We start from the raw sequence: 16,169 nt of genomic DNA on the forward strand, positions 1-16,169 counted from the left end.
CAACCTATAATCAAATTAACTCACAAATAAATCACCAAAAACTCAGAAAAATGGGACATGTCTTGCCTGTTGCCTAAAAGATAATAAAGAAGGAACCAGGTAGATCTCCACAAACTGGATATGACCCCAGAAAATGTCCTCTTCCTGGTAACCATTTTGACAGATGATGACACCTACAGAAGGGCCTCCAATGAAAATCTCACCGAAATGGCAACCAGAGAAAATCAGGGGCTCTTCTCTATGTGCAAAGGGAAATATGGGCAGGATCTACACTACTGCTTTAAAATGGTTTATAACAACGGTTTGGGCCCAGGACACACTACATATACAGTTTTCAAACCATTTCAGAGTGCTTGGTATAGATCTGGCCATGGTGAATTAAACATGTCTGTGTCCTTCAGAGTTGCTCTAGCATGTGTGTGCTTATGTATCTGTACAAGAGTACAAATAGTTCACAGAAATAGTTCATGTGGGAGTCAACTATTGAACACATGAATCAGCCCAATTATAAAAATCATCTTCTGAGGCCATTCTCCAGGTAACCCTCTACCTAAGATCAGGTGGGTGGTGACCACGGAAAGAGCCTTATTGGTTGTGTCACCTTCCTAATCTCTGGCATATTTTCTCAGGAGGTCCCACGTGGGGCCAAATCCCATTACCTTTCGGCAGCAGGCAGATACCCTTTTATTTGCCCAGGACTTTTAGCTTCTAAGTTGTTATTTATTTTGCTCATGTTGCTGCTCAAGGAATGTTTCATTACTATTCTGCTCCTTTGCTTTAGTTTTAGAGTTTATTGCTCTTTTAGGATTGTTTTAAAAACTTTGATTTTGGTAAAATCAATTACATTGAAGGTTAGTGTATTTTAGAAGAGAGAGGAAGGGGGTTTATATCTCAGACCACCTGCTGACAGTGCCTTTGATTTTATGGGAAGCTAGAGAGGCCTCTTAATTATTATTATTATTTTAAAAAATTACTTCTCCTTGGGAGTAGCTAGCTGAAACTACTGCAGAGGTGACTTAGGGCAGGGGGGAAGTGATGCAGAGCTTATTTATTTATTTATTTATTTATTACATTCCTATACCGCCCAATAGCTGGAGCTCTCTGGGATGACCACAAAAATTAAAAACATTCAAAGTATAAAACAACAGTATAAAACCATACTATAAAATACAATATAAAAGCTCAACCAGATAAAAACAGCAGCAATGCAAAATTGCAAATTTAAAACACCAAGTTAAAATTTATTTATAGACTGTTAAAATGCTGGGAGAATAAAAAGGTCTTCACCTGGCGTCTAAAAGCATGTAATGTAGGTGCCAAGTGAACCTCCTTAGGTGTGGAGGGGGAAGTTAGAAGGAAGACTTTACCACCACCACCACCACTGCCCCCCTTGCCATCCCCACAGTTCTTCATTCCAGCAGCTGCCCCTTAAGCTGTGCATAGGAATGAGAGGTTAGGGTGGGTGAAGATGGCTTTGCAAAGAAGAGATAGAAGAAGAATCCCATCAAAGGAAAAAGTAAGTAACAAGTCCAGCTTACTGGTCATACGTGCAAAGCGTCAGCTATAAAAGGCATAATTAGAAAAGGAATTGAGAATAAAATGGCCAGTACTGACTTTATACAAATCTATGGAATGACCACACTTAGAATACTGGGTACAATTCTGGTCAACACACCTAAAAAACAATATTATAGAGCTGGAAAAAGTGCAGAAAAGGGCAACTAAAATGATTAAGGGGCTGGAGCATCTCCCCTATGAGGGAAGGTTACATCAACTGGGATTGTTTAGCTTGGAAAAAAGGAGGCTAAGGGGAGACATGATAGAGGTGTACTAAATTATGCATGGTGTGGAGAATGTGGATAGGGAGACATTTTTGTTCCTCTCCCATAATACTAGAACCTGGGGTCATCCCATAAAGCTGATTGGTGGGAGATTCAGGACCAATAAAAGGAAGTACTTCTTCATACAGCACATAGTTAAATTATGGAATTCACTACCAAAAGATGTAGCGATGGCCACCAAATTGGATGGCTTTAAAAGGGAATTAGATAAATTCATGGAGGAGATGGCTATCAATGGCTACTAGTCCTGATGGCTATATGGAACATCCAGTACAGAAAGAGTAAGCCTATGGACAGTAGTTACCGGTGAACATGGACGGGAAGGTGCTGTTGCATTCATCTCCTGCTTGTGGGTTCCTGATCAGCAGCTGGTTAGCCACTGTGTGAACAGAATGCTGGACTAGATGGGCCTTTGGTCTAATCTAGCATGGCTTTTTTAAGTCCTTAAACAAAGAGCATGTGCAAAAAAACCATTAGAATTCTGTTTGTTAATAAGTGTGTTTCTCATCTGAAAAGATCATAAGTAGCCCTATAGAAATATGTATGATTCCCCCGGCTTCTGCTGTTAGCATTTAATCCTTTCCCCTCCATTCCTATGGATATAATTTCTTGAAAAGATGCATGAAAATATTTTTCAATGAGACAAGAAAAGCACCAACAACTTCATAGTATCATATATATATAAGAGAGTATAACTAGGATTTTTTATTCACAGCCAAACAATGACCCCTACCTGCTAAGTGCAGACAGCATCTTTTCTCCAGTGAATTGTTCAATTCCCATTCTGGGCAGTGGAGTCACGAAAAGAGGGTCCTTGAGAAGGATTGCTGTAGTTGCTTTAAATAATAAGGCATTTGTGTAGGTAGGACTGGGAAGCTCCTGCATGGAATATCAGGGACCTGAAAAGGAGACTCACTCTAAAAGGTTTAATTATAGATAAACCTCAGCTTTCGGGTGTGTTGCTCACAATAAGGGCCAGGGGACGTGAGATATTTTTGGCATGGGGCATATCAGAAAGTCACTTTACTGAGAAAAAGAAAATCCTCTTTCATTAGGATTGTTATAGCCACATGCTCTAATCTGTGTACATAAGTTAGTGCTGTATCTCCCCCCAAAATATAGAGGGAATCATCAATCTCTGGATGCCCTCACACAAGCAGGGGACATATGACGGAGCAGCATGTGTCAGTGGCATCTTAGGCAGAAAATCCCACAAGCATTTCTCACCCTACCTGGCAGTAAAAACTACAGTAATAATACATTATGCGTGCAATCCTATGCATGTTTAGACAGACAAAAGCCCTACAGTTCCCAGTATGCACCAGCTAGCATGTCAGGCTGGAATGACGGTGGGAATTGTAGGACTTTTTCTGTCTAAACATGCATGGGATTGCACTCTAAATAACTAACCATTTGCTGCCCTTTAATGACACCTAAAATCAGCTGCTTGAGGTAGGAACCATACCCTGCCTAATGGTAGGGCCAGCCCAGCTGCACTAAGGGACTATCCCCACATTGGTGATGTCCTCCCATATGCCCATAGCTGCACAGGTGTGTGCAGAGCTGAATGCATGCATTGTAATGAGCATTGTCATGGGAGCCCTGGGCATCTGCCCACAGATCTGGTGATAACAGTACCATTGCCCTTGGCAGAACTTCATACTGTACTGTACACAGGGAGAAGTGTCAAGAGGTCCTAAGCCATTTAGGGCTTCAAATGCTATCAATAACACTTTGAACACAAAACAGAAACAGATTTCAAAACCACTGTTATATGATTTTTATAAATTCATCCCAACACTCTGCACTAGGTTCTGCTTTCAGGTTGTTGTCAAGGGGAGCCTCACAAGGATCACATTGCAGTAATCAAAATGGGATGTTACCAGTGTGGCCAGGTTATCACTGTCGAGAAACTGGGTGGCTGGTGGGCCAACTGAAGCTGGCCAAAAGTACTCTGAGCCACCAAGTCTTCAAAGATGAGTCTATGAGTACTCCCAAGCTGCTCCTTTAGGGTAATCCAAGGCAGACCTGAGAGCCCCCAGTCTACAGAGCCTTCATCTTGTCAGGATTCATTTTCAGTTTATTGGTCCTCATCCAGCCCATGACAGTATCTAGACATCAGTCCAGCACTTGCACAGTCCCATCTGACTGTGGAACTACCATAACACCATGCCATGGTATCTTATTCGACAGAGATGGCCCAATAAGATATGATGGTCAATGATATCAAAAGCCACTGAAAGGACTGGGAGGATCAACAGGGATTCACTTCCCCTCTCTCTTTCCTAGAGCAGGTCACCCATTATTGCAACCAAGGCTGTTTTGATTCCAAACCCTGGCCTAGAACCAGACTGGAATGGTCTAGAATCAATCATCTGGTTCCTTTAAGAATGTCTGAATCTGACCAGCCACCAGTGTCTTAATCCTTTCAATACTAATACTACTACATGCAGACATTCTTTATCTTTCCCTTCTCAGAAAAAGCTCATGCTGTCAAACTGAAACATACTTGTATAAACACACTCCTTTTTGCTTTGCTTACTTTTCACACATACTTTCTACCTCATGTGAAGGTAGAACAAGCACCTCAGGAACCTGTTACCACTGGATCTAGCATGGATCCCATGAAACAAGACATTAACGGCTCACAAAAGTGAGGTAGAAGACTGTGAGGGAACTGGCTGTCATTTCCGGTTATGACCTTAATGAAGGCCGTGTTCTTTGCGCATGCCTGAAGTCCGAGGCAGACATTCCTACCGAACAGGTTTGAACCGGTTGTGCTATGCTGCCAAGATGCGCACGCAATTCCTTTGTGTAAAAGTGTGGGCGTTTCCTCTGCATGAGGGGCGTGTATAAAAAGCCCCTCCTCCCAGTCCCCAGGGCAGCTGCCCGTGGACTCATCCCGGGCTGCTGTTTCGCTAGCGAATAAAGCTATCTGTTTGGACAAGAACTTTGGTGTGGACTCCGGTTTCTCCGTGTGGGCTCCAGTTTTTCCGTAACATTCCTGGCGCCCAACGTGGGGCCGCTTCCTTCAACAAGGAAACCTCACAGAGTACTGGACAGCCTGCCAGGGAGATTTCCCCCACTCCAGCTTGCCTCCTCGCAGCTCCCCCCCAGGCGTCCGCCGACACTCATCGGGAGCGCGCCGTCAGCTTGCCTTCGGCTTCGCTGATGCCTGGTGATGTGGGGACGGACCGACCTGAGGGGGCGGCGTGGACGCAGCTGAACCTCTGTGGAAGTTTTGCTACAGATACCTTTCTAACCGGCGCCGGAACTTCAAACAGGCAAGTAACAATGAGCTCTCTGTAATCTGTTTCTGTTCTGTTCAGCCAGCTCCCAGGAGCTGAAGGAGGGGCTGGATCAACCCCTCAGAAGCCGGAATGTTTCTCTCTGTAATCTGTTTCTGTTCTGTTCAGCCGGCTCCCAGGAGCTGAAGGAGGGGCTGGATCAACCCCTCAGAAGCCGGAAGGTTTCTCTGTTTTCTGTTTCTCTGCTGGGCTGGATTTGGGAAAGAGGGTGTTGTCTGTGTAATTGGTGTGTGAATGGCAGCCTGATTTCCATAGTTGGCCGTTGGATCCATCAGTCCTCTGGTGCCATTTGGTGCCTGGAAATTCCGGCAACGTGGGCTGGCAGCGTGTGATTGTGAACCTATTGTTTCACCAACTGACTCCCCCACTACCGATAGCCAGTTGGTTCCCCGTCTACCCACCTGATTTGTCTGTCTGTCTGGTGAATTTAGAAAGTTAGGATGGGGGGAGGTTCTTCCACTCCATTAGATCTCATGGTAGAGCATTTTGCACAAGTTTTTGATACTTCGCAGTGTAATGTTCAAACCATGACTTATAAGTGCCATTGGACTTGGCCGAGCCAAGGCCCCCTTGTGGCCTGGCCGCCACAAGGCACCTTTTCTGAATCCTATATTACCAGAATATATAATTTAGCTATAGTAGAAGGGGGGCCTCTGACTCCAGAAGATATCCCATACATTGAAGGGTGGCTGAAAGTGGCTAAGCTCCCCCCACCATGGGCGAAAAAGATGGTTGAAAAGGCAGCCCTAATAATGATGAACCAGGCGAAGAAAGATAAAAGAATCCAACTCCACCGCCTGAAGCAGCTCACTTACACTGCTTCAAAGGACAAACCAATCATACCTTGTCCTCAGGAAGAACTGCCGCCGCCTTATGTTTCGCCTACGGTGCCCCAGATGAGGCCCCCACCAACAATGCCCACTGTTCAGTTCCGCTACTACAGAAAAGTTGGTGTTGTGTTAAAGTGGAAAAAAAAATTGTCAGTTTATGTTTTCCACCCGGCCCAAGTGAAAAGAGAATGTTTTTTTGTTTCCCTCCTACACATCCCCTTTGCAGCCTCCTCCTCCCTAGTGTTTTTTTTTTTTTGCTTCTCCTATGCTTAGCAGCTAGAGATAAGCAGTTTTGTTTCAGTAAAAGTTTTGTTCTCAGTAGAAGTAGTCCAAAGATTTTGAAGACTTTCTGTATTTTGTCTTTCACTAACCTCAGATAATTAGAAAATGTAGAGCCCCATTTTCACGGAAGAAATGTCTTCCATAGCTTTGAAGATTCACTGCCTGAGTTAAAAAGCTCCTTGTAAGCACAAATAGTTTTGCCAACCGTTGTGCCAAGATGGGAGAAAGGGAAAGTATGTTGATTTGAAGTGAAGTTGATTTGAAGAAGAGTAAAGTGTATGTGAATAGAAGGAGATAAGAAGTTGAAACGTAAAAAAAAAAAAAAGAAAGAAAGTGTTTGAAGGTTAGTGTACGTGGCATGGTTTTTGACCAGAAGGAAAAGGGGGGTGAAGAAGCCCTGCCTTGAAAAAGTTAGTGAATGGACAATCTTGCGTCCTCTGCTGACGAAGATTGGAAATACTGAATTGCTATATTTTTGTGTGTTTTGAACGTTGTGTTCTGAAAATTGCCCAGCCCTAAATGCAACTACAATTGAAATCTAAAAGCACCCCTGTGTTCTTGCATCAGTATCCTTTGAAATTAGAAGCCAGAAGAAGAATACAGCTATTGCTTTTTAAAAATGGACTTGTGAAATGATTAAAGCAATTAAAAACTCCAGCTTGCATTACTGTGTTTGCAATACCAGCCTCAAGCGTGCTGTGCCAACAACATGGCACAGACCAGTGGAGTACAGTGGAAGAAGCTGACACCTGAACCCTGCCTGCCAGTCCAGATATGAGATCAACCTCCTTGTGGACCCAAGGCTTGCCTCATTGAATCCTGCCACGTTGATACCTGAACTACAAAGAAGAAGTTCCAGAGCATGACTTGAAGTCTTGCAACTTGGCACCAAACCTCGCCCAGACCTATACGATGACCTCGAGTTGTTTACTGATGGATCCAGCTACAATTGTACAACAAGCAGCTGAACTCGTAGTATGCACAGAAGCCCTGATGCTTGTTTCAGGCAAAAGACTATATTTACTGATTCAAAATATCACATGGACAGATTTGGAAAGAAAGAAGATTTGTGACTGCCTATAGAGCAGTGACCCATGGAGAATTAACAGTTGATCTGTTAGAAGCCCTGATGTTGCCAAAAGAATTGGCTAATTTGTCTACAAACAGCTGCCATAATTGGAGCTAGCCCATTTCTCAGTATTTGAATCCACCTTATGCAAAAGAAGACTTGGAATTAGCACAATAACTCAAAGTTTTCAAGAACCCAGAAAGATGGGATTTGTTACCCCTGAGGTGCCAAGAATCATCATGACCTCCCTGTTTAAAGACCAGGTGTTTAAAGACCTCACAAGATGGACATTGATCAGACTCTTCAATGACTGAAAGACTTTTTTTGAGAACCATGATCAGCCAAGGAATATAAATGCTCAGTGAATTGTTTTTACTGGCTTCACTTGCAAAGGCATCAAAAGAAAAGCCCCTGCAGACATGGACTTGTTATCTTTTTTTTTTCTTTTTTTTAAGAATCCAGAACACCATCGCCCTGCTCAGACATCTGGAGACTGCAGGTTACCGTGCTAGTCAAGCCAAAGCCCAAATCTGCAAACAAGAAGTGACATATCTGGGCTTTATCATCAAGAAGAACACTCAACTTTTAGCTGCCAGCAGGACCCAGGCAATCAATTGTATACCCCAGCCCCGGAACAAAAAGAATTATGAGTTTTCCTGGGCATGGCAGGGTACTGCCAGATCTGGATCCTGAACTACGCCGCCCTGACACAGTCCCTCTATGAACTCTTGAAACAGAAAGTCCCTGAATCCGGGACCCTAGACTGGACATCTAAAGCAAAAGAGAGCCTCCGGAATCTTAAATCAGCCCTTACCAGTCCACCCGCTCTAGGACTACCTGATATCAGCAAGCCCTTCCACCTCTATGTAGACGAAAAGAAGGGCACAGCCGTGGGCGTTCTGACCCAGAGAGTGGGTTCGTGGAATCGGCCTGTAGCATACCTAAGCAAGAATACTGATCCTGTGAGCAGAGGTTGGCCAGGATGTCTCCGATGTATCGCTGCCGCATGCCTGCCCTTAACTGAAGCCATTAAACTTACCTATGGGCAGCACATAGAAATCACTGCCTCGCACTCCATGAAAGCCCTGCTGGAAACCCACGGACCAAAGTGGATGACCAACTACGCCTACTGCTTTAAAGGTCCAAGGGAATTCCAGTTGGATTCATTGGAGCCGAGCAAAATTAGCCGCACCCGAGAGATGGCAGGCCACGAAAGGTGCGGGCCTAAAGCTCACCCTGAGGAAACAGCCCTCACCGCTGGACGCGACGGGAGAAGACTCCTCGGGACCGGCAACCGAGGGAGCGAAATAACTGGGGGCGCTGCATCCCCTCTCAACCTGGAAAGAAGAGGTGGACACCGCCCGAAGCACGTTTTGCCTATTTTGCTCTTCCTGCTGACCCTGAGCATATCATCCCAGAAGTCAAAACTTGATCTCTGCTCCTCTTGTATACAAACAGTGAAACTGCATAACCAAATCAAACAGACTATTATATATCAGAGTAAATTGCAGTGTACTGAGACCAAAACGTCTTGCACTTTCCGTAATGTTTCTTTCTCAGCATGTTCTCTGAATGACAAAGTCACATGTTTTGATCCCAGAGAAAATCCTGTTAAATGGCACCTAGAGGTCAGAGATGCTAACCAGCAAGGTACACTATTGCAGAAAATACCCCTTAGAACCCCAAATTCTCCAGCTTCTGTGATCATAGACCCTTGTAAGATCTCCCACTGGCCAGATCAGTGTGGGGATCTCAGTTGGGAGAAAACATACATGCACGAAGACAAATATATATGCCCCTCCACAGACCCGATGCAGACTACCATCCCCAAACAAGCCAATTGCGGTAACAGCTGTCCTTATTAGAACTGTGTATGGTGGGCCACTTATCCAACAACACCCCCCCTTAGTAAAATCCACGCCTCTTTAACCAAAGTGCCAGTCCTCAGTAACTGCAAAGCACAACAGTGCAACTTAGTGAATTTTACCGTTTTTAACCCACAACAGTTCGTGACCACTTTTGGGAACCAATTCGGGCTCCGCATTCATGGACGGGGAGCAGATCCCCTGGGGCGGATTTATCTGAAGCTCACCCAGTTTGTAGAAACAGGCCACACCATACAAGAGCACTTCTTCCAAGACTTTAGAAAGAAGTCGAACAGCCTTTTGAAGTGCCAGAGATAGCGCGCAACCTTTTTGTCACTTTTGCAGAAACTGTCGCTGCGACTCTGAATGTATCTAATTGTTATGTATGTGGAGGAACCAACCTAGGAGACCAATGGCCTTAGGAAGCCCAAGAATACAATGTCAGCCAGCCGTATAATAAGACCACTGACCCCAATCCCCATAGTCAGTGGATGCTGACAAACACCCTAATTGGAAGGCGGTGCATCCAAAGAATATCTTCCGGGGGTCCCAAGATCGGAGAAACCCCGTGTCAGACCATTACCACGCTGAACCAAACTATCTTGTCCTAATGACCAAATCAAACCGTCATACCTCCTAATCGCCCATGGCCAAGCTCACTTCAGGCCAGGGCTTAGGCTCATGGTTCAATTAGTTTGGTGGGCTAAAAGAGATGATCAGTATTGTTGTTATAAGAATTATGTTATGCTTGCTGTTACCCTGTCTTATGCCAATGATTATACAAAGTTTGAAGGACATGATAGAGCAAATTGCAGATAAACGTACTGCAGTGCATCTAATGGCCTTGCAGGATTACAGGCCAGTCCCTGTCAATGATGACAATCTAGGATAATGATAGCACTCTGTGCCTTCGCTAAGAGTGTATCAAAGGGGGGAATGTGAGGGAACTGGCTGTCATTTCCGGTTATGACCTTAATGAAGACCGTGTTCTTTGCGCATGCCTGAAGTCCGAGGCAGACATTCCTACCGAACAGGTTTGAACCGGTTGTGCTATGCTGCCAAGATGCGCACGCAATTCCTTTGTGTAAAAGTGTGGGCGTTTCCTCTGCATGAGGGGCGTGTATAAAAAGCCCCTCCTCCCAGTCCCCAGGGCAGCTGCCCGTGGACTCATCCCGGGCTGCTGTTTCGCTAGCGAATAAAGCTATCTGTTTGGACAAGAACTTTGGTGTGGACTCCGGTTTCTCCGTGTGGGCTCCAGTTTTTCCGTAACAAGACTAAGGGTAGGATATACATGGGAAGAACAACTAAACCAACTAAAAGCATGCATAGCATAAAACCCAGTCAATTGGTAAAACAAGAAAATCCTAAGTAGGGCCTTGCCAACGCCCCCACCATGGCTCTGCACATTCTTTTGGAATAGACAAGACAAGACGCTTGGGGATATATACTCTGGTTATATACTCTTTTTCCTGTTTCTTCTTTGGCTCCTCCCTTCCTTGGCATCGGCCTGGCACCTCCGTTTCACACCTCCCTGGGCCCATTCCTCCCTCCAGCCGCTCAGAATAGTTTATGACCTTGGTGTAGACAAGGTTTCTTCCTGGTGCCAAGGCCTCGCTATCTCGCCTTCCTCCCTCCTCCAGGTGGCCCGGCCAAGGCTCTTTGTGATTTAAAACTTCATGCCTAAAATATAATGCTAAAACTACCCTCTCACAACTACTTCACCCTTTTTGTCCTCTACCCAGCACAGTCTATCTGCTCTCCTTCACACCTCATACTAGCATTATATTAGTGGAAAGGTGGGATATAAATTGAATAAATAAATAGATAAATAACACACACTGGTGAGAAGTATTCAGTTCAACAGAGGGCAGTGTAGCAGTCAAAATACTGCATCATTTTATTCATTGCAGAGATATTTGAATGAGGAAAACAGTGCAAAGCTCTAATTTAGCTTGAGTGACACCAGCAGAAGTCATGTGGTCCCAGCTCTCTAACCACCTTCTGAATGGCAACAGTGACGGGTGCAAGCTCACCTCTGATCCATGGAATATGTAGCATCGATAAAAAGGCTCAATACGTTCTCAAAAGACTTAGTTATCCTCATGCAAATGAGCTCTGTGAGTGTTTTGCAGATGCTTGCCTGAGCCTGAGGTCAGGGCTGAACAGGCAATGAATTCCATCACATGCCCATCGCCCAGTAATCCTGCATAATGTTGCCTGCCTACATGATTATGAAGCCAGTGCCAAAATGTCACTCAAGATCCAAAAATGAACAGGAAGACCCCAACAATATAGGATGGCATGGCCAAAGCAAAATGCAGCAAGAATGATAAGGAAGTTTTAAAAGCCCATCAGGTACACACACACACACACACACACACACACACACACACACACACCTCCTGTTATGCAAAATTAAGGAGAACCCAAAGCCCTCATGTCTATCCTGGTGAAACGGGTTCTGCAGCTCTGATATATTATTGCTTACTCTCTCCCTATTTGTTTGCCTAGCTGCTTGTGTACAGCAATAGATGTCACAAAGACACATGACAAATCATAAAATACAACCATTTGTTTTAGTTCTCATCATCAGAAATGTCTTCCTGGATATTTAAACAATCTTTCCTCCATCAGTTTAAGCTGATTCATTCCTACCATTCATCAGCCACTAGCGCCAAACATAAGCTGTTTCTCACTTGGCTGATAAAGGTATTTATGTATATTTGAAAAGTGTTACCATATCTCTGATTGCTCCAGCCTTCCCTGGGGGGAAGTAAGAAAAAAGGAAAACAAGGAACACTATTTCAGTAATTCTTACAGCCCCTCAGTAAGGTAGACCAGTGTAATTTCCCCCACATTCCAAATTGTATGTATGTGTGTATATGGCCTCAGATAGACCTACCTGGTCTAGCGCGATTGAGGGGTGAAGATCTCACGATATTTTTATCGCAAGATCTCACCCTCTGTTTACACATGGTGTGCGATGACCTTGGAGGGAGAGGATGTTGTGCCCGCCATTTTGTTTTTGTTTTTTCTTAAAGGGGCAGAGCGCACAAACGCTCATGCGCAAAAGGTAAGCTATTTTTTTATTTTTTACACTTTTCTCTGTTCACTGCACCCCACCCCCGATGGGCGCAGAGCTCCTCAGGAGCTCTGCACCCCATGTGCGGATCACAGCTCCTCACGAGTAACCATGAGAAGCCAGGACAAATCACGATGCCCGGACACACGTTCCGTGGTCTCCTGATCAGCCCGAGACTGCAGAAAAAGCAGGCTCAAAGGCAAGGGAAAGATCCCGGGGCAAGGGAGGGACCATCCCTCTCTGATCCTGGGATCCCCTGTGCATCATGTTAATGCACAGGGACGATCCCGGGGATCGCCCCGGGATATTGCCCTGTCTAGCTATGGCCTATGTTTGCCAAGTTTCCTGAAGCTGCTCAGTATACAAACGGCTAGGTTGAGGTTTGAAGCAAAGAACTTCCCAGTTCAAACCACTATGTCATGCTAGTTAGGTAATTACGATATACCAATAGATTAAAGGGTGAGTTAAGTGCTGGAGACCATAAAAATCAATTAATAAACATTTATTTATTCATTCATTTATTAAAATATTTGTATCCCACCCTATTATCACTAGGATCTCAGGTCAGCGTACAGATAAAACATGAGTTACTAGAAGACATGAGTAAATAGAATCCCCTTTCTTCTCCCTCACATTATGCTTAAAGAATCCCCCAAATAGCCACTGAAGGTAGGAGGACAGACTTCCTGGTTGAACCGCGGGCTCAATTGAAGAAGGCGAGGGACCGCGGATGGACACAGGTAAGGGAGAAGAGGGGGGGTTACCAGGCCCTGCCGCTGTCGCCGCATGGACGACAGCGACAGCAGCAGGGCCCGGTAAACCCCACTTACCTTTCTGGCAGAGCTCCGGATCGAGGCAAAGGATCCGCCTTCACCCCGATCCTCTTCGCCACGCTCCGCCGGCCCCCCAATCCTCTTCGCCTCCGCCTTAAGGGCAGGCGAAGCCCCCCGCTCCGCTCCTGCTTCTCCGGTTCGAGGAGAAGCAGAGCACATCCCTAGTATTAAAGACTCATTCAGGCAAAACTCATATCAGGGACTGGGAGTGCTCCAGCTTGCTCTGGTCTCCACTGGTTCCCAGAAATAACAAGCAAATATATATAACTAGTGATGGTGCTAAAGTCCTTCATCTGTGCCAAAGCATGTGTGGGTGGGGTGAAACAGTACACTTTACCAGAGCCTGGAGGTTATCTATATGAAGCTTTTACTCCAGTTCTACATCTCCAAGTCGATCGTGTCAGATGATGCACAGCCCTCTCCATAGCTAGTGTGGTGTTTCTTGCCATAAATATGGGTTTTTTTCCCCCAAACTCATTTTGTGATGGATTTTTGCATAACTGTGGATGCTCTCTCCTGCTGTGTGCCGCTGAAGCAGCGTGATTAAAACACCCGACTGAATGGGCCTCGTGCTCATTGTTTACTTCCTGTTTTAAAACAGGAAGTAACTGAGCAATGAAACCAGGAGCGGAGAAGTGACGGTAGGGAGCGTGTTTTCCCATGTGTGATGGAGCCCTGTGTGAAAGGAATAGGGCAGCAAGAGGGAGGTCAGAGGGATGAGAGCCAGTTCGTGTCCCTGTCTTCCCCTCTGGCTGCCTGGTTCCTTTCCTCTCGCATCTATAGATTAAAAGGGGAAGGAGGAACAGGGCAGTGAGAGGGGGAGGAAGACAGGGACATGAACTGGCTCACCTCCCTCTGACCTCCCTCTCACTGCCCCATTCCTTCCACACACACCTTTTTTATCTGTAGATGCGATCCTTCGCATCTATAGATAAAAAAAATGGGGGGTGGCTGCAGGGGGGGTCCCCCCTTCCTGGTGCTTGGTGGCTGCAATTCCGCACTCAACACACCTTCTGGTGCAGATGCCAGGAAGAAGCCTGAGTGCGGGAGCCCGAGGCCTCCCAGCGCCAAGGCACTGTAGTCAAGACAGGCGCCCAGAGTTCCTTGCGCAATGTCCCTGATTATCCCACATAATCACATAATCACCGTCCCTGATTGTCCCACATAATTGACACAATAGGAGCCAGAACTTCTAGTAGAATTTACAGGACCAAAATATATCTGAGCAAATGTCTAGTTTACACACACACACACCATACTGCCATGTCTGGCTATAAACAAATGAGGCAGCCAGAAAGGTAAGAAGTTAAACAAAGGGAACTGAAAGAATACCAATCAATTTTCTAGTTTTTCAAGACAGACGAGGTCTGGCTCAGACAATGCACTAATAGGGACATAGATGAACAAAAATAAAAGAAACAAAACCAATGAAAAATGTTTTCAACATAGAGAATGTGTTTGATGGCAATTGTTGATGGAAAAAAAGCTGCCAGCCACATCATGCAATTCTAATTAAGTGACTTCAGTCCAAAGATCACCAATATCACAATTAGCACCACTATATTCAGAAGGTTTACAAAAAGCAGAAGAAAATAATGTGATGCTGTCTGATTCATATTTTTTCAAAGATCTAGGCTTATGGTCTTAAAACTTAAAAGATTCTATCCATCAAAAATTGTTTTATGTGGTGTCCTGACTTTTTAAGAGGTATGAAAGCTAGCAAAGTCATGTTGGCTCTATGCTACCTCCACTATCAGAGGCTGTAAGTCTATGCACACCAGTTGCTGGGGAACATGGGCGGGAGGGTGCTGTCACACTCATGTCCTGCTTGTGGGTTTCCCATGGGCATCTGGTTGGCCACTGTGTGAACAGAATGCTGGACTAGATGGACCTTTGGTCAGATCCTGCACAGCTATTTATATGTTCTTAAAGTCAAAAATGTTGGTGGGCATAATTTCCCTGAATTTCTCCTCAAATGTAAGCTCTCCAACAAGAGAGAGAGAAAACAGTAAGAAATAACTTGTTTAGAATTACAAAAAAAAAAAAAGTATTTTTAAAACGTCAAAAATAGGCTGAATCTATATTAAACAAAAATAGCAAAAAGTTGTACTTGTATGTGTTTTGGGGGGCATGACGGAAAAGCCCCAGTTTGAGCCATGGTATAATTAGTAATTTTATTTCATGACTCATGAGATTGTATATATGTCCCTGGCTGACAGCTGGTGGGCCACTGTGTGAACAGAGTGCTGGACTAGATGGACTCCTGGTCTGATCCAGCAGGGCCCTTCTTATGTTCTTATCGAAGTATGTGTGTGGGAGTGGGCCCATGTTACACGAGTTTTTACTGAGCAAAAAAATGATGCTTGGGCCCTGTTCGTTATTGCCTTTCTCAGAATGCAAATTTGTCCTTTTTGTAGTGCTTGGTTGAATTATGAAGCGAGCACTATTTTCTTCAAAAGTTGATTTCCAGCTACAATCTTAATTTGAGCCACTGGAGCGGGATACGGTATTCCCCTTCTTTTCAGATTGACATAACGGAGCCTGATCTAACATTCCACTTCCTTTTTTTTAATCCCACTTCAGACAGTGGTTTTAGCTGAACAAACAGCCAGAGAATTTGAGGGTGGTGCACTCTTCGTTTAAAGTTATCAACTACAATAGCAGCACGGCCTGTACCATAATTAATACTACTAGGTTATAAAACCTTTTTATTGCTAAAATGGGAGTCATAGACATTCCTGCATTGAGCAGGGGTTGGACTCAATGACCTTAAAGGCCCCTTCCAACTCTACTATTCTATGATTCTATTATTCTATGACAATACACACTATTAGATCTAAATTGATGCTGATAACAATCATGGTGCCTCTAAATCTGCTTAATCATACATTACGGAAATGTCCAGCATTTGTTTTCTGATTGGTAAGTTAATTATTATATAATGATGTACATGATACCTATGATATAAGACCTCCATAGACTACTAGGGAGTTCTATTCACAGCATCTTTTGAAGACTGGATATCCCAGAGTATTGTTTAGTCCAGAGTCATTATCCTT

Source organism: Elgaria multicarinata, chromosome 3 (assembly GCF_023053635.1).
Source record: "Elgaria multicarinata webbii isolate HBS135686 ecotype San Diego chromosome 3, rElgMul1.1.pri, whole genome shotgun sequence".
NCBI classification, from domain to species: Eukaryota; Metazoa; Chordata; class Lepidosauria; order Squamata; family Anguidae; genus Elgaria; species Elgaria multicarinata.